Source organism: Scomber scombrus, chromosome 24 (assembly GCF_963691925.1).
Source record: "Scomber scombrus chromosome 24, fScoSco1.1, whole genome shotgun sequence".
NCBI classification, from domain to species: Eukaryota; Metazoa; Chordata; class Actinopteri; order Scombriformes; family Scombridae; genus Scomber; species Scomber scombrus.
The window spans coordinates 3,794,710-3,810,221 of record NC_084993.1 but is presented as its reverse complement, the minus strand read 5'-3'; positions in this window follow the sequence as shown (position 1 = coordinate 3,810,221).

Genomic DNA, 15,512 nt, shown 5'->3' with positions numbered 1-15,512 from the left:
ATACACACAGAGAGTCATTAAACAACACTTACTGCTGTTTTTTTAAGGTGTTTTAAGTTGATTAAAATCATTTCATCCACATTTACGGTGGCTCTGAGGTGCAAAAACACGATATTTCACAACATAATTTCACAAAACACAAGTTTGTAATAGCTTTTATTAAAGAAAGACTGGTACAGCACTCAACATTTACTTCTTTTATTGAAACTTTTTTATTGTTTTAGCAGTACTACATGACTTTTATGCAGCTTTACAGGGTTGACAAGAACATATATATATACGTAATATATACTTTTTATTACTGTAATTCTATATAATACAGAAAAAAGGATATTCTAAATAATTGATTTTATAACAGTTAATAGAGTAAACACACAAAAAAACAACCAAAATAGACGTAATAAGTTGAATGTATGAATCAGGAGACAGTCAATAATGTGTGAGACTCATTTAGTTAAATGTGTGCCTAAAATATGCATCAAGCATTATTATTAGTATTATTATTAGTAGATTGAGTTTAATTTACTTTTTTAATTGCCATTCAGATGTTTCAGGTAAGACGGCCTTCTTCAGTGTTTGATCGAGTCAGTTTCACCATCAGTAGACACTTTATACTGATCCTCATAACTAATAATAAAACATCCTTGTCTGATTTTAAATGATGCACAACTAACATTTATTACAATTTGCACGTGTCAGAACTTCCCATGTGTCAATTTTCAGTTTGTTTGTGTTTCAAGTACCAACAAAACCAACTTTTTCCAATTTTTTCTCATAATATGAAGCAAATCTGATGCAAATTAATCCGCAAATGTCCACTATTGTATCATAAACTCAAAAGATCTGTAAAAACAAACGATTGGATCAGATTTTTCTTCTTTCTTCAAGGCAAAATGTTGTCCTCGGTTAACTTGAGATAACTTCTGATTGGGATCACATTGATTCAATAAGCAGATTAAAGAACCACCTGAGTAACGTGAGCGCTTATCCTACCGCCTGCTGCTGTTGATTCTGTTTCTGACTCATCACTCTGACCTTTCTTCTAGCTTTTTCTTTCTTTATTTTCTTTTCTTTTTTTTTGTTTCTGCATATTTGAGTCAGACACAGGAGACAAAAAGCCCTCTCAAGTTCCTCCCATGAAATTCTCGTCTGGTGTGATAGTGATGGGTAGTGAAGTGCGTGGGTGTTTTTTGATATCCAGGGAATGAAGACGGAGAAGAAAATATGCAGCTCCACGTTATTTTCTTCATGATTTTACTTGTTTTTGCTTCATATTTTTAGAGCTGGCTGAAGAACAGAATCTCAAACAGGCAGAGTTCATCTCTTAGGAGTCATTTGATGTATTAAAAGTATTTTTAGGTGTTTTTTTATGCGTCTCCAAGGGTTGGTTATTTTGTTGTTTTCGGGGGGTTTTTATGAGCTGCAGTATCTCAAACATGGCATCACAAATTCCACAAGTGCATCAACGTCCACGATCAGTCAGATGGGATTTTTCTCCTCTCACTTCTTAAAGTTTCTGTTCAATCAGATTTAGCTCTTATACAGTCTTGGGGAGTAATAAGTTATATGTAACGGTGTTAAGTAACTTAACTGCAAAATAAATGTACTTTTTTACAGTTAAAGAGAAAAATATTTTCCTAATTGTTTACTGAATACATATATTGCTGTTTTTAATTCTTTGAAATCAATAGTTTTCTATATATTTAGTAAATAATGTGTGGCTTATTGTGTGTGGGCTTATTTGGAGCACACATGGGCTTAAATGGACTCACAGTACCAATTAAACCCAATTTATTCATCAAAATATCTTTATTTTATATTCCAAAATCTACATGAACTAATGAATACATTTTCAAATGAGAGATTAATGTTGCTTTATAAGAAATGATCTCCCTTATAAATCATTTCAGTATCCATGAAAAACAGCTGGACTTAGATTTTGGTGCTTAATGGGAACACTTACCCTAACAGCTGAACTTAGGTCTTAGGAAGGAAGGAAGGAAGGAAGGAAGGAAGGAAGGAAGGAAGGAAGGAAGGAATGATGGACAGAAGGGAGGAAAGAAGTAAAGAAGGAAGGAAGGAAGGAAGGGAGGACAGAAGGAAGGAAGGAAGGAAGGACGAAGGGAGGGAGGAAGGAAGGAAGGAAGGAAGGAAGGACAGCTGACAGCTGAAAAAATCATCAAATGTAATAAGTTACATTACTTATTACATTTTAAATAGAGTAACTAGTAATCTGTAATCTATTACATCTTAAATAGAGTAACTAGTAATCTGTAACCTTCCCAACCTTTACATACTGTTCATATTCTGACCCATCACAGTATTTCCTCATAGTTAATGTCTTAATCATAAAAACGTCATCAGTCACAAATAAAAGGCTGATTTATACTTAACGAGGCTTTCAGAGAGCAGAGTTTATATAGAGATTCAAATATAAGTCAAACAATCTATAAAAGTGCTTCAAAAGTATAAAAACATTTCAATTTTTGTGTATTCAAATTGAAGGCTTTAATTAAAACAGTGTTGAGGGTGTTTTTACTGCTTTACTGTCAAAATTGATCCTAAACAGTAAGTTAAAGGTTCAAATGAGACTATATATTATAATGAGCTTGTTTTTAGTCTTTAAAAAAGGACATATGACACTTTTTTCGTCATTTTCATACAGTTTAGTCCCAAAACTTGAGGTGAATGTATACAGAAATGCTCTTAACAACCATTTGCAAATATTTACACAGCGTTTACCTCTTACTTCCTCCTCGTGGTGACGTCACATCTGCAGCTTTTATTGCTATACTGTCGAAAAGTATTTGAGTGAGGTTAAAGAGACAGAGGCTGAACTGAAGGAGGGGCTGCACAAAGGGGCCAGTATAGAAGATAAATAAGGAGAAAGATAAGATGCAAAGATATTCCAGTTGAGCCTCAGAGTATAAATATAGAGCTGCAAATGTGCAGAATGTGTGTGCTTTAAAGGGGATTCATGCATAATAGGAGACTCTGAATTGCACCGTTTTTCCTTTAACCCTTAACTGGGCTCTTTAATATAACCAGAATAATAATTAAAGCCTAATAAGTAAAGTGAGAACAATGATATGAAGAATGAAATGCAGCAGAAATGAGTTTTAACCTGTTGTAGATGAAACATGATACTAAAAGCTTCTTAACCTGAAGTGTAGATCCCAATTGGAGTCATTTAATAAGCAGAAATTTAAAGGAGAATTACAATTTATTACAATTTGGGTCTTTATTTAACACTGCTAGCATGTTAAACTTACTTTAAAGAGTTCAATGTTATCATAAGAGGAGAAAAATGATGATCCATATGTAGAAAATGGGTGTAATAAAGTGTAATTTTCCATTAAAGCGGCTTTAATTGATATTTTAACAGCAGTATGAGCTCACCTGCAGAGAATTATCAGCTGTTCCTCGGCTTTAAGGAGCTTTATAATGAGTTTCAGCTCATAATTTAGCTTTTTTATTGTTTTATTCACTCTCAGCGTCTTTCTCAGAGGAAAAAGCTGTAAAAAGTCACTGTACACTACCTGCTCAGCACCAAATGACTAGCTAGTGAACATAGTGGAGCATTTAGCAGCTTAAAGATACAGATATTTCCCTTTAGGAAAGTAAAAACGGAGCTAAAAGAGAGTGAATATTGGACTTAGATTCAGCAGGTGGACATAAACACGACTTTAAATGAGCGATAATGTTCATCAGTAGCTGCTGGATGTGGAAATAAGCAACAAGTTCAACAGAGTTCACTACTTGTTTCCATTTATAGTTGAATTTTTCCTTAAACTCACATGTTTACAGAAAGATCGCCGGATTGATTCCCTTGTTGTTCCGTACTGAAACGATGACAGGGAATCAAGCACGAGGCAGCATATGAACCACAATCGTTGTTTTTATAAGCAGCAGGACAGCAAATTCTGCTTTAAATGCATCTTAAACTTTTAACAATAGAGACGTCCTACAGCAGGGAACAGATGGGTTACATGAGGATTTTCCAGCAGTCTGTCTTCAATTCTCTCCTCTGTTAGATCAATGCTTTCTGAATATTTTTAATGATAACTTGTGTCTCTGTTATTGAAACCTCAGTGTTTTTACTCTGTCGTGTTGTGTCGACGAGTTTGTGGCCTTTTTTGTTTTTCTTCCTGCTGATGTTGTGGAAACTTTTTTTTCTTTTTTCTTTCCATTTGGTCCGTTCAATAGCTGGCATACATATTGGATATTTTGATGCATCAGTTTTTGGGGTGTTTGGTGACTGAAAGTAGAGGTTTTAATCGTTTCTGCCTCTTCATGCCAGCGTGTCCTGCTTGCATTTTACATTTTATCAGCAGGATGACAGCTCTTAGACACAAAAAAGGACATTTAATAAGCCTCTCTTAAAACTATATCCTTGTGCACCAGGCTTTGAAGCCAATTTCACATATTGGCCAATCTGTGTGTGAGGCTTCTGGGGCCCAAAAAATACTTTTTTCCCCATAGACTTACATTGTGAAGAAGAAGAGCATCGCAGTGCAAAATTACTCGTTTTACGATCCGATCACATTTCCAAAGTCCAGAAGAGACACATGATTATATTGTTTTATCTTCTTTCAAGTACGTTTTTGCTGGTTTTAATCATTAATAGGCTACTGATGAGTAATGTTCCTCTAGTGTAATCGAGGCAGGACTAAATCCACAGTTTGTGCAAAAATGTACACCAATGCTAGTTTTTTATGAAGGAACATTGTGTGAGATTTAGTGCCATCTCATTGGCCTTTGAAGCATATTATTATTATTTGTTCCTCCTCATGTTTGGGGCTTAGCCAACTCTTTAAATCCGCCCTGAGATTGAGTCAATAAGTCAAAAATTAAGTGGGAAAAATCACTTTAAAGGGCCGGTGTGTATGATTTAGTGCCATCTAGTGGTGAGGCTGCAGATTGCAACCAACTGAATACCCCTCCTACTTCAAACATGAAGGAGAACCAACGTTGACTAAAAGTTAGAGATACTGTTTGGACTGTAGCTTTTTATTCCTCAGTTTTTATCTCTCTTTAGTTTATTTTCATTTCTTATTTAACACTTTTAATCATTTTGTTTTTGGTTGATTTGAACATATATAAAATAAGAGTCAGAGAAAGATAGTAAATTAAGAATAAAACACATGTTCGAGTGAGGTAGAAACCCACTATGGGCTTATTTTACAACCTCACCTATAAGAGATAAAACACAATAACAAAGCAAAGTACAATAACAAGAAATAGACATAAATAGCATTCACCTAATTAATATTATGTATCCCGTCTTGATGCATTTTATGTTTTATATAAAGCACATTTGCCTTGCCTTGGTTCGTCTCATTCTAAGGCAACAAAACTCCAACACTTCTCATTTACATTTGATTATACACTAATTAATACACACTTATGCCACTTCTCCTCTGCTAGATGCCACTAAATTCTACACACTGGTCCTTTTAAATGGATGTATGTCAATGTGAACTTGTCTTTTAAGGTTACTTTGACCAAAAAACTAGTCCTAATTCCTTCAGCCACTAGAGGTCATTGTGACTTGATTTGTTTGCTTTGGGATGTTTGTTGATGTGACGCTTGTTGTCACAGACCTAAACTACAGAAGACTCCACAAGACACTTCAAACAAAACATGCAGGCAGTGATCCGTCTTTTCGGGGGTGTTTTTTTATCATCTTGTTTTTCTTCTCTTACTTCATCTTTCTCGATCTGTTTCAGTTCAACAAAAGGGTTCGTCCACCCATAAATACTTACACTTTAAAGCCACTCATCTTCAGATTCCTCCACTCAAACAAAATGAACCCTTATCGTCTCTGGAGCAGCTGAAGTCCGTAGGAGGAAGAAACTTTATTCATTCTTCACTGCTGATTTGTGATCTTTCCGCACGTTGCTGCTGACAGGACAGCAGAAAAATGCTCCCACTTCAAATGAGCTCGGAGGCTGCGTGGGCTGCCGGCGAAACCATTTCTCTTCTGAAGTGCTTTGACCTCAACATTTGGACGCGGAGGCTCGAGGAATCTTGGCCGTGGACAGATGAGGAGCTTCATTCCAACTTGTCTGAAAAATGCAACACCTGCTTTTACCAAAGAGAGAAAAATGATAGTTGTTTTTTTTTTTGGGGGGGAGAGCATGACTTCTGTCTTCTACCGAAAAATAACTCAAAGTATATATTCTCTTTATAATATCATTGTCCTGATTGTACACACATTATGACGTGACTATTGTGCTTACATTGTTCTGATGGAAGAACAAGATCATCCTTTTCACAAGATAATGTATTATATATAATCTGACAACTTCTCCTGCTCTGGGCTCATTCATGCCATCTAACACTTGAGACAGCAAAGAGTCCGTCTGCAGACGACCGAATAAACTCTCAAAAAGACAATGAACTACTTTGTGCTTCTTAATATAGAATACTGCCAGAACAGTTGATATAGAAATCTAAAGAAAAACATTTATATCGAAGCTTTACTAGAAAAATTAGAACTATTGGTTTGTTAGACACCTTCAGTTTCAATGATGGTTGATCCAAAATCTCTTAAAAAGGATCATAACATGCTTTTCTGTTACTTATATACAGTTATGACCCAACCAGCATGTCCATGTGGGCCCCCCATGGGTTAAATGTGGCCTATATGGGTACTGAGTGGGCATGGGCTTGAACTGGGCCAATTTTGCAGGTTCCACATGGTTTCAGAAACATGTGGGATGGCTAAATAGGTCCAATGTAAGGTCCATTCTGATCCCACTTAGATCCCATATGGGCAAACATATGGGGTCTACATGAGTCTCATCCAGTTGGGCCCCAGCTGAACAATGGTCCAAACTACCTGGAACTAAAAAATCAGGGCTTCAAGTGGCTGAAACATGTACGAGTGTGTTTGAGAAGTTTATATTTTAAGTTAAGAATGAGAAAGAAGAAGATGAAGAAGTTTTAGATGCATTGTTTTGTTGGACACCTTCAGTTGACTTACTATACTATTCAAACATGCACCAGGTCCAAAATCTCTTTGGGGGGATTTTCTGTTATTTATACACTGCTATGATGTCTTAAAAATAGTCAAAATTACCTGGAACTCAAACATCAGGGCTTTAGTTTATATTTTGAGTTAAGAATGAGAAAGAAGAAGTGAAATGAGAAGTGAAGTTTGCCTCCAGGAGCTAAAACGGTCTGTTATTAGACAGAGGCTGAACTGAGGGGGCTGCATGAAGGGGCCAGTATAAGATAAATAAAGAGTTTTTACCTGGAGATCATGCAAACACAATCCAGTAGAGCCCCAGAATATAAATATAGAGCTGTAAACATGCTGAATTTGTCCCCATTTAAAACTTTAAAAAAGCCAGATTCTCTCACATCTCTCAATTTACCAATAAACATATTATAATAAAACACAGTGGCCCTTCATCCCAGTAAAGTCGTAAAGTGAAAATCTGCCACCTTACTGACAGATGTGTGACTCAGACTAAATCCAGATATGTTTGCCCTCCCATGAAGACGACTGTACTCATGCCAGTTTGGTTTTCCCCTCTCATGAAAGCGTCTGGACCTCTGACCTGACATCCTCCGCTCACCCTGTACTTTAACCCGACAGCCTCTGAAAACCCTTGCTTCCTATTTATACCGCACACTCTCACAGCTGAACATTACCGCTCGTTAAAACAGCTCTTGTGGTGAGCAGGGAGCTTGTTAGCAATTTGTTTTCCAAAGGGGGGAAGGGGGGGGAGTTATCAGGCGGTAAAGCTGCAGATGAATTTGGATGTTCCTTTTGATCTTCGTTGCATGCAAATCCCGATCGCAAGACATTCAAATCATTGTGTCACATCTTTATGGTGTAGAGAGTCCAGTGTTGAAGGTGGAACAGTTGTGTCTGTGCTGTTCATCCTCATGAATATTGGTCTGGTTTCCAGTAGATTTGCTGGGAATTTACAGTATATCTGATGTTTCCACCAGTAAACCAGTCTAACAGGTAGATTGTGATTAAAGTACTGATTTAATTTAAGCATTTTGGACACTGAACAGGCTTTTCTGTGAGGTTAGATTTAATTTAAGATAAGAGCATGGGCTCATTCAGACTGTGTTCAGTTTGGAAAATCCAATTCATCTTTAATGGTAAAGCACTTTAAAACAACCACAGTGGATCAAAGTGCTGCACAGAAGAATAAATAAAAGAGATAACACGAGGCATAAAATACATATAAAATACAAATAAAATAAATGAAAATACATAAAACAGGAGTAAAAATAATGTGTCAAAGGCAAAGTAGAAGAGATGAGTTTTAGGAAGATGATTTTAAAACAGACAGAGAAGACAGGGTCAGTAACAAATAAGATGAACAATTCAAAAATATCTTAAAAACTAGTTTGTTAAAATGTACATTTAGTTTTTGTGTTGGTTTTATGTCATTTGAAATGACATTTTTTGCACCATTTTTTTTTAACCAAAGTAAGACTGAATGCTCATGAAAATGTCAAATGGTGTAACCACAAAAGACTGATAAATATTAAACATTTTATCAACCTACAGTGTATTTACATTTACATTTTAAAGCATTTAGTCAATATTGAGCAGGACATATCCTAAAAACAACAATTTTTTCCTGAATAACTTTTGATAAATGATGTAAGATTTGTTATAAAACATAGTGTTGCATTGCTAAAAGTGGATTATATTTATTCCACGTTTGAGTTCACATTTATTTCCCTGTATATAATCAGATTGTTATGAAAAAAAAAAAACTGGTTGTACCAATTAGACACTTGGTTGCATCACATTATTGACCCACACACAGATTATTTTTTTCACACTGATATATTGACGTTCTTCTGGATTTCTTTCTATATTCGACGGACTGTTGAACTCACTCACAAACCAGAAGACATTAACTTTATTTATGTATTTGTTCCTTCCAGGTTTTAAGAGGAAAATTCGTCTGTTCGCGGCAGTAAATCTGTGGATTAGATCGCCAGAAAATCTTAAAAAATCATAAGGAGCTCTGGAGGTTTAAACCTTTATTATATCCTGTAGGGTGTCTTTCTTTTTTTACTTTATGTAGCTTTTTTATTTTAACCTTTGTGTCGTCCTCACGGGTCAAATTGACCACGTCTGTTTTGACTGTTCCTTCTTTCCTCCCTTCCTTCCTTCTGTCTGTCCTTCCTCCCTCCCTCCCTCCTTCTCTCTTTTGTTTCCTTCCTGTCTGTTTCATCCCTTCCTTCTGTCCTTCCTTTACTCCCTCCCTCCTTCTCTCTTTCTTTCCTCCGTCCTTCCTTTCCTTATTCCCTCCTTCCTCCCTCCTTCCTCCTTTCCTTCCTTCCTTCCTCCTTCCCTCCTTCCTTCCGTCTTCCCCCCTCCTTTCTTCCTTCCTTCCTCCCTCATTTCCTTCCATCCTTCCTCCTTCCTTTCCTCCCTTCCTCCCTCCCTTCCTTCCTTGACTCGAGGACAACAGGAGGGTTAATTATTATGGACAAACTTGTGAAGTAATGCTGATGTATTGACAAAGTCTTTAATTAGTTTTATTAACTGAGTGGCGAGTTCGGCCTGATGTGGCACAAAGAAACACTGAAGTAGTGACTGATGAGGTTAATACAGGGAAAAACTGTGTTTAGATTGGTGTGTTGCGTCACCCCCCCCCCCCCCCACCACCACCACCACCACCACCACCACCTCTGAAAAGAGAGACCACAATAGAAATGAGCTCAGATTGAGAGATTTGTGTGCGTGTGATAAAGCTGAAGAAAACCCTTTTCAGCAGTCATCTCGTCTCTATAACAACAAGACAGTCAAAGTTAATATGAGATCTAATCAGGATTATTTAAAGCGATGGGTCTTTCAGGGCATTGTGCTTGTTTTCTGTCAGCGTCGGCAGCGTAATCAATGACTAATCTAAAGGTCATGAAAACAAGAACCCAGCAGAGCCGAGTGACTCATCGCCTCACAGATGTCGGACACCGGACCGTGAAAAGACAAATGAGGGTCCATCATTACAGCGTTGAAATGTTGTTTTTGTGTTCCTACAAGTAACAAGACGAAGAAAGTGGGGAAAGGTGAATCACTGTATTTATATCAATAAACGATAATAAAAGAAAGATGTTTGAATCGTTTGGTTTTCTGCCATGAGAAACCTTTGTGTCGTCCTCCCGGGTCAAATTGACTGTCTGTTTTGACTGTTCCTTCTTTCCTCCTTTCCTTCCTTCCGCCTGTCCTTCCTCCCTCCCTCCTTCTCTCTTTCTTTCCTTCCTCTCTGTTTCATCCCTTCCTTCTTTCCTTCCTTTCCTCCCTCCCTCCCTCCTTCTCTCTTTCTTTCCTCCCTCCTTCCTCTCTCTCATTTCCTTCCTTCCCTCCTTCCATCCTTCCTTCCTTCCTCCCTTCCTCCCTCCTTTCCTTCCTTTTTCCTCCCTTCCTTCCTTCTTCCCTCCTTCCTTCCTCCCTCCCTTCCTTCCTTGAATCGAGGACAACAGGAGGGTTAAAGAAGGTTTTAAAAAGTTAAGTAAAGACGTAAAGTTTCAGGCGTATTTCTACTAAAACTCACTTCACCTGCAGAGCAAAGGTCAGCTTGCCTTCTACTTCACCAGCCGTGGAAATGCCCTCAAATGTAATCTGTTTGAAATTCAGTTTGATGTCTCTCACTTCAAACTGTTTCCCATCAGTAAAAGAAACGTGGTGTGCAGGCTGGAGTTTCCAGTGGTAAACACTTGATGAAAGCTTGGTATAAAAAACAATAAAACCACAGTACATAAACCGTGAAAGCACAATAAAACCAGCCACAAACTGTTAGAAGATACCGAGAGAAAACCGAAACATCAGTCGATCGCTTTCCGGCAGTCATAAAAGTGTGAGAAGTTGCATCTTTTTAATTATAAATGAATCAGTGTAATTGCAGTAAGTGAGAGTCTATTTCCTTGATTCCTTGAGTTTAGACTCTGTAAAGGTCAAACTGGGGTAGAAAAGAGCTGACTTCCTCCTTTTAACATTTAAAAAAAAAAACTAGGATAACACAAGAGAAACACTTGTTCCTTGATTGCACAGAGCTGTTTTCATTAAAGAAAAGTACAGTCATTGATGGATGCAAGCCTCATGACTCCAATTCCAGTGATTTTCTTGGTTAAAAATGAAAAAAGGGTCAAAGATTACACGCTCCTCTTCCAGTTTAGAAAGTTTTACCACATTTGAGCTAATAGAGCTCTCTTTTTTTAGGTGCTGTTGGAGAAACAAACACGACTGTCAAAGCAAAAAAAAACAAGACATGTTCGACATCTATATTTAACAGACCGACATTTTAACAAACTGTTGACAAAATGCGGCGCTAAGATGAGGTGTAATGGCCTCATTAAATCACCACAAACTAACCGTCACTTTATGGTGCTTGAAGCATTGGGGAAACTCATCAGCTTCACTGAAGTAATTGGAGGTTAGATACCTTGTTCAAGCTGATATGTTGGACAGTTGTTTATTTCTACATCTAGCATTTATGGAGCAACATTATAATCCATTTGGAGTCATTTTTCTGTTCACCTGCTGAATATAAGTCCAATATTAGCTCTGTTTTTTTCTCTCTAACAACTTCCTGAGGGAAATATCTGGCTCTTTAGCTTCTAAACTCTCCACTATGTTCACCAGTAAGTCTACAGCTAACTGTGTCTGTTTTTCAGGTAGTGCACAGTGGCTTTTTACAGCTTTTTCAGTGAAAACAGCTGCTTGAAAATGATGCAGCCGGACCGCTAAACAATGAGTCAAAACTCGCTGTAAAGTCCAACGTCTCAGATCTGCACTCCAACCAGGATTAAACCTCATTTTCTTTTCGCTGTTTACATATAAAAAAGACATTTTAAAACCCATGTTTTGCTGTTTTCTGGTTTCACAGACGGCTGACAGAACTATATAAGTGTGTGTTTCCATCTCGGCACCGTCGTCTGCCTTCTGAAACGTCGCCAAAATGAGAAAAGGCACCGAACGCAGGGACAACGATCAGGTCGAAACATTCAAACAGACGAGGTCTCAAATTAGCACCGGGCCACCGACAGACGCAGGAATAAAAGGACGTAGATCAGGATCGTGATTAAAGGTCACAGCCTCTGGAAATTACAGGCCTGCTGCAGTCATGTTATTTTCCATGTCAGGCCGGTCTGGAAGGGCTCGGACCTGCGGCTCATCCTTCAGCACTGGCTAGTGGTGAAAGCCGCTCAGCTGGAAGAAGACACGGCAGGCTGCAGCTCTGGTTAATAGTTGTGTCCGGGACAGGCGTGTTCTGGTAAATTGGTGGCAGATGTTGGCGAGTTTGGATGCAAACAGGGGCTTTTGGGAAGGGAGAGCGGTCGGTTTACATCAAACTGTGGAAGTGAAGCATTGAAATAGTTACTGGAATTCAGATGCTTTTACTGTTTGTACTCATACTTATCTGACTATTTCTCCTAACTGTGTTTTTTAAAATGCAATGCTTTCATTTTTTTGAACTTTATCCATAAAAACATCAAAAACCGATGAGTCCAGAGAGGGAAAGTTTTAAGTCAAGGCTTCAACAGCTGTTCGTCAAATTACACAGTAAACACAGTTTTGCAGGTGCAGCAGAGACACGGACAGATGTTTTTAAGTCTTTTGTTGGCTTGAATGTTTTGCATTCATCTCAAATATAAGAACGTTGTCAGATTTAGAAATCACAACAGACACATTGGCTCTAAAGCCAAAATAAAAGAAATGTTCGGCACCAAAATGGCAAACAGACACAGTTAGCTGTAGACTAGCTGGTGAGCATAGTGGAGCATTTAGTAGTTTAAAGAGCCAGATATTTCCCTCAGGAGCTGGTTAGAGAGTAAAAACAGAGCTAAAAGAGAGTAAATATTGGACTTATATTCACCAGGTGGACAGAAACACAACTCCAAATGAATGACATAATTATTAATTTCCAGTGTCCCCTCTTGACCTGTGTTATATTGTTCTTGGTTGTCTATTATTTTTTAATATATTCTGTTTGATTGTTGGGAAATTGCTTTATAATTCTATGTTACAGTCTTCACGTCTAATTAGTAATATTTGAGATCAGTCAGTACAGATTATGACACATGTCACTGACCCTAAATTATGACATATCCCTCCAGAAAGAGAATAAAAGTAAATAGGAAGAGTGATGGATGTGTTGGAGCTCGTTTCCTTATTTGCTTATTACATTCCCTTTTTTTCAAAGGTCCTTACTTGTGTGGGAAAATTTGATATAATTGAAGTCGCCTATAAAAGGTTGCCAAATTTAGTAACATTTCTTCTTTCTTCTTTATTTTTAGAGGAAATTTAATTTTCTTCAGTTCCAAGTGTTTGATTACATCATTCATTAGATTTGAGTGTGTTGGCGCACTTCTCTGTTTCCAATTAGTAAGATGTGTCTTTGTGCCAGTGGTCAGACAGATGATAGCATATTAAGTTCCAAGCTTCTTTTTTTTAAATAATGTTAGAGTATATAATTAAATAGGTCTATGCTAAATTATTGATAAGATCTGAGAAATATTTCTCCAATAATTTGATATCTTCCAGAACATATCAGCTAATGATGCTGCTGCAAACCCACAACATTCACATAGAGGACGAATTTCTGGAAATACCCTTACTGAACTTTGTTTAGACCAATGTAAATGATATATTATCTTGCATTTCAGGAGGTCATGTCTTGCACAAACTGAAGAGATATCAATCTGTTGTAGAGCCGCTGCTGCTCCTCTGCAGTCTCTTGATATGCCTCCTTTTATTGTGAGGATCTGACAAAAGTACAAATTTCACTGAATACTGGTTTGGGGAATTAAGATATGATAGATTATTTTGCACCTGCAGATATTAAAAATATGTAGGTATGTTGAATTGTTTGGTGTTTTTTTGTACCTCCTCTTTTGATAAATATATCTATGGATTCCTTTCCCATCACAATAATCAAATATCGTATTGTTAAATAAAGATGAGAGACTCCTGGATTATCTAATGATTCAGCACATGCAGTAGGCTGAGCTGAGATTAGCCAAGCTGAAGAGGAATTATAAAGCTAAAAATGTCCTTTTCCTGCTGAGTTGGTTCTTTGTAAGCATGCCTAGATGTCTGCATTCTAGATATTTTTTTATTCCAAATAATCTCTTAATGATTTTGTTTATGCTTTTTTACATATATGTTAGAATACATTGATTTAAAAAGGACATTTCAGGAAGATTAATAATATTGATTAAAGGGTTATGGGGCTGTCTCTGGAGATCTTACGCTGTTTGTTCGAATCATTTAAAAAAGTTCTCGTTTAAAATGCCAAGTTTCAAAGATTGTTAATCAGCTATAACACAATAATTGTGAACAATGTACCTTTACTTATATTGAGCTTATATCCTGATATTCATCCAAATGTGTTTAAAACAGAAATGATCACTTGGACTGTTTTAAAAAAGTGTGGGCAATATAAACAAATGCATCATCTGCATACAGTGTGACTTTATGCTCCTCTTTATGCACTTTGGCCATCGAGGAGGTGTAAAGAAGTTTGATCCACGACATAAATGTGGAGCCAAATCTAAACCTTGACAGGGTTGAGATTGAGATAGTCCCACTAAATCCCAATCAAAGGTCTTTTCTTTATCTAAGGATGTAGGTCTGAATGAGAAGTTGAGTAAGACGAGTATACAATATCAATAAATCTGAAAAAAGGCTCATAAATTATTGTTGGAAGCATATTGTCTAATCTAATGTCCATTATCTTGGCCCCTTTCTTGTGATTAATTAAAAACTTCTAGAAGTTGAGAGGTGATTTCTATGATAAATATCTGTATACTGTATATTCATCTGGACGAGGTGCTTTTGAGCTACGTATTGCTAGAATAACCTCTTCCAAAGTCATAGGTTTCTCCGTCTTTTTTCTCTATAAATAGAATAAAATAAAGATAATAATCGTCCAAACTTGCTTGTTGATTCTGTTTTATATAACCTAAAAAAAAAATGTTTAAATTCTTGATTCATTTCTAATTGATCCTTTGTTATACACCCAGAAACAAATTACAGTCATTAATCTTGATGCCTTCTTATCTGATGAGTCGAATATTTCTCCATTTTTTCTCCATATTCATAATATTTATGTGTGGAATGATTAATTTAATAGTTCTCTGATGTGGGGAGAGGATTAAACTCTTTTTGAGTAGTTCAAGAGAAGGAGATCAAGTCGCTGCTGCTGTTGTAAAATTTGTTCAGCTAATTTTTTGGTGCTTTTTTGTGTTCTGGTCACTTGAGCACAGTTGGAGATGGTTTAGGCCTTCAGTGCTTCCCCATAACATACTTTTAGGAATATCTGGGGTTTCATTAGTATGCATATAAAAAAAAGCAATTTGAGATCTTATAAATTCAGTGTGTGTTTCATTGGGTAGTAAACTGTTGTCCTTTTGCCCAGGTTCTAAGATGTATGTCCATTGGGGAAAGTTACAGTTTTAGTGGGGCATGATCAGATAAAACAATGGCCTCGTAATCAACATATTTTACTGCTGTGAGTTATTTG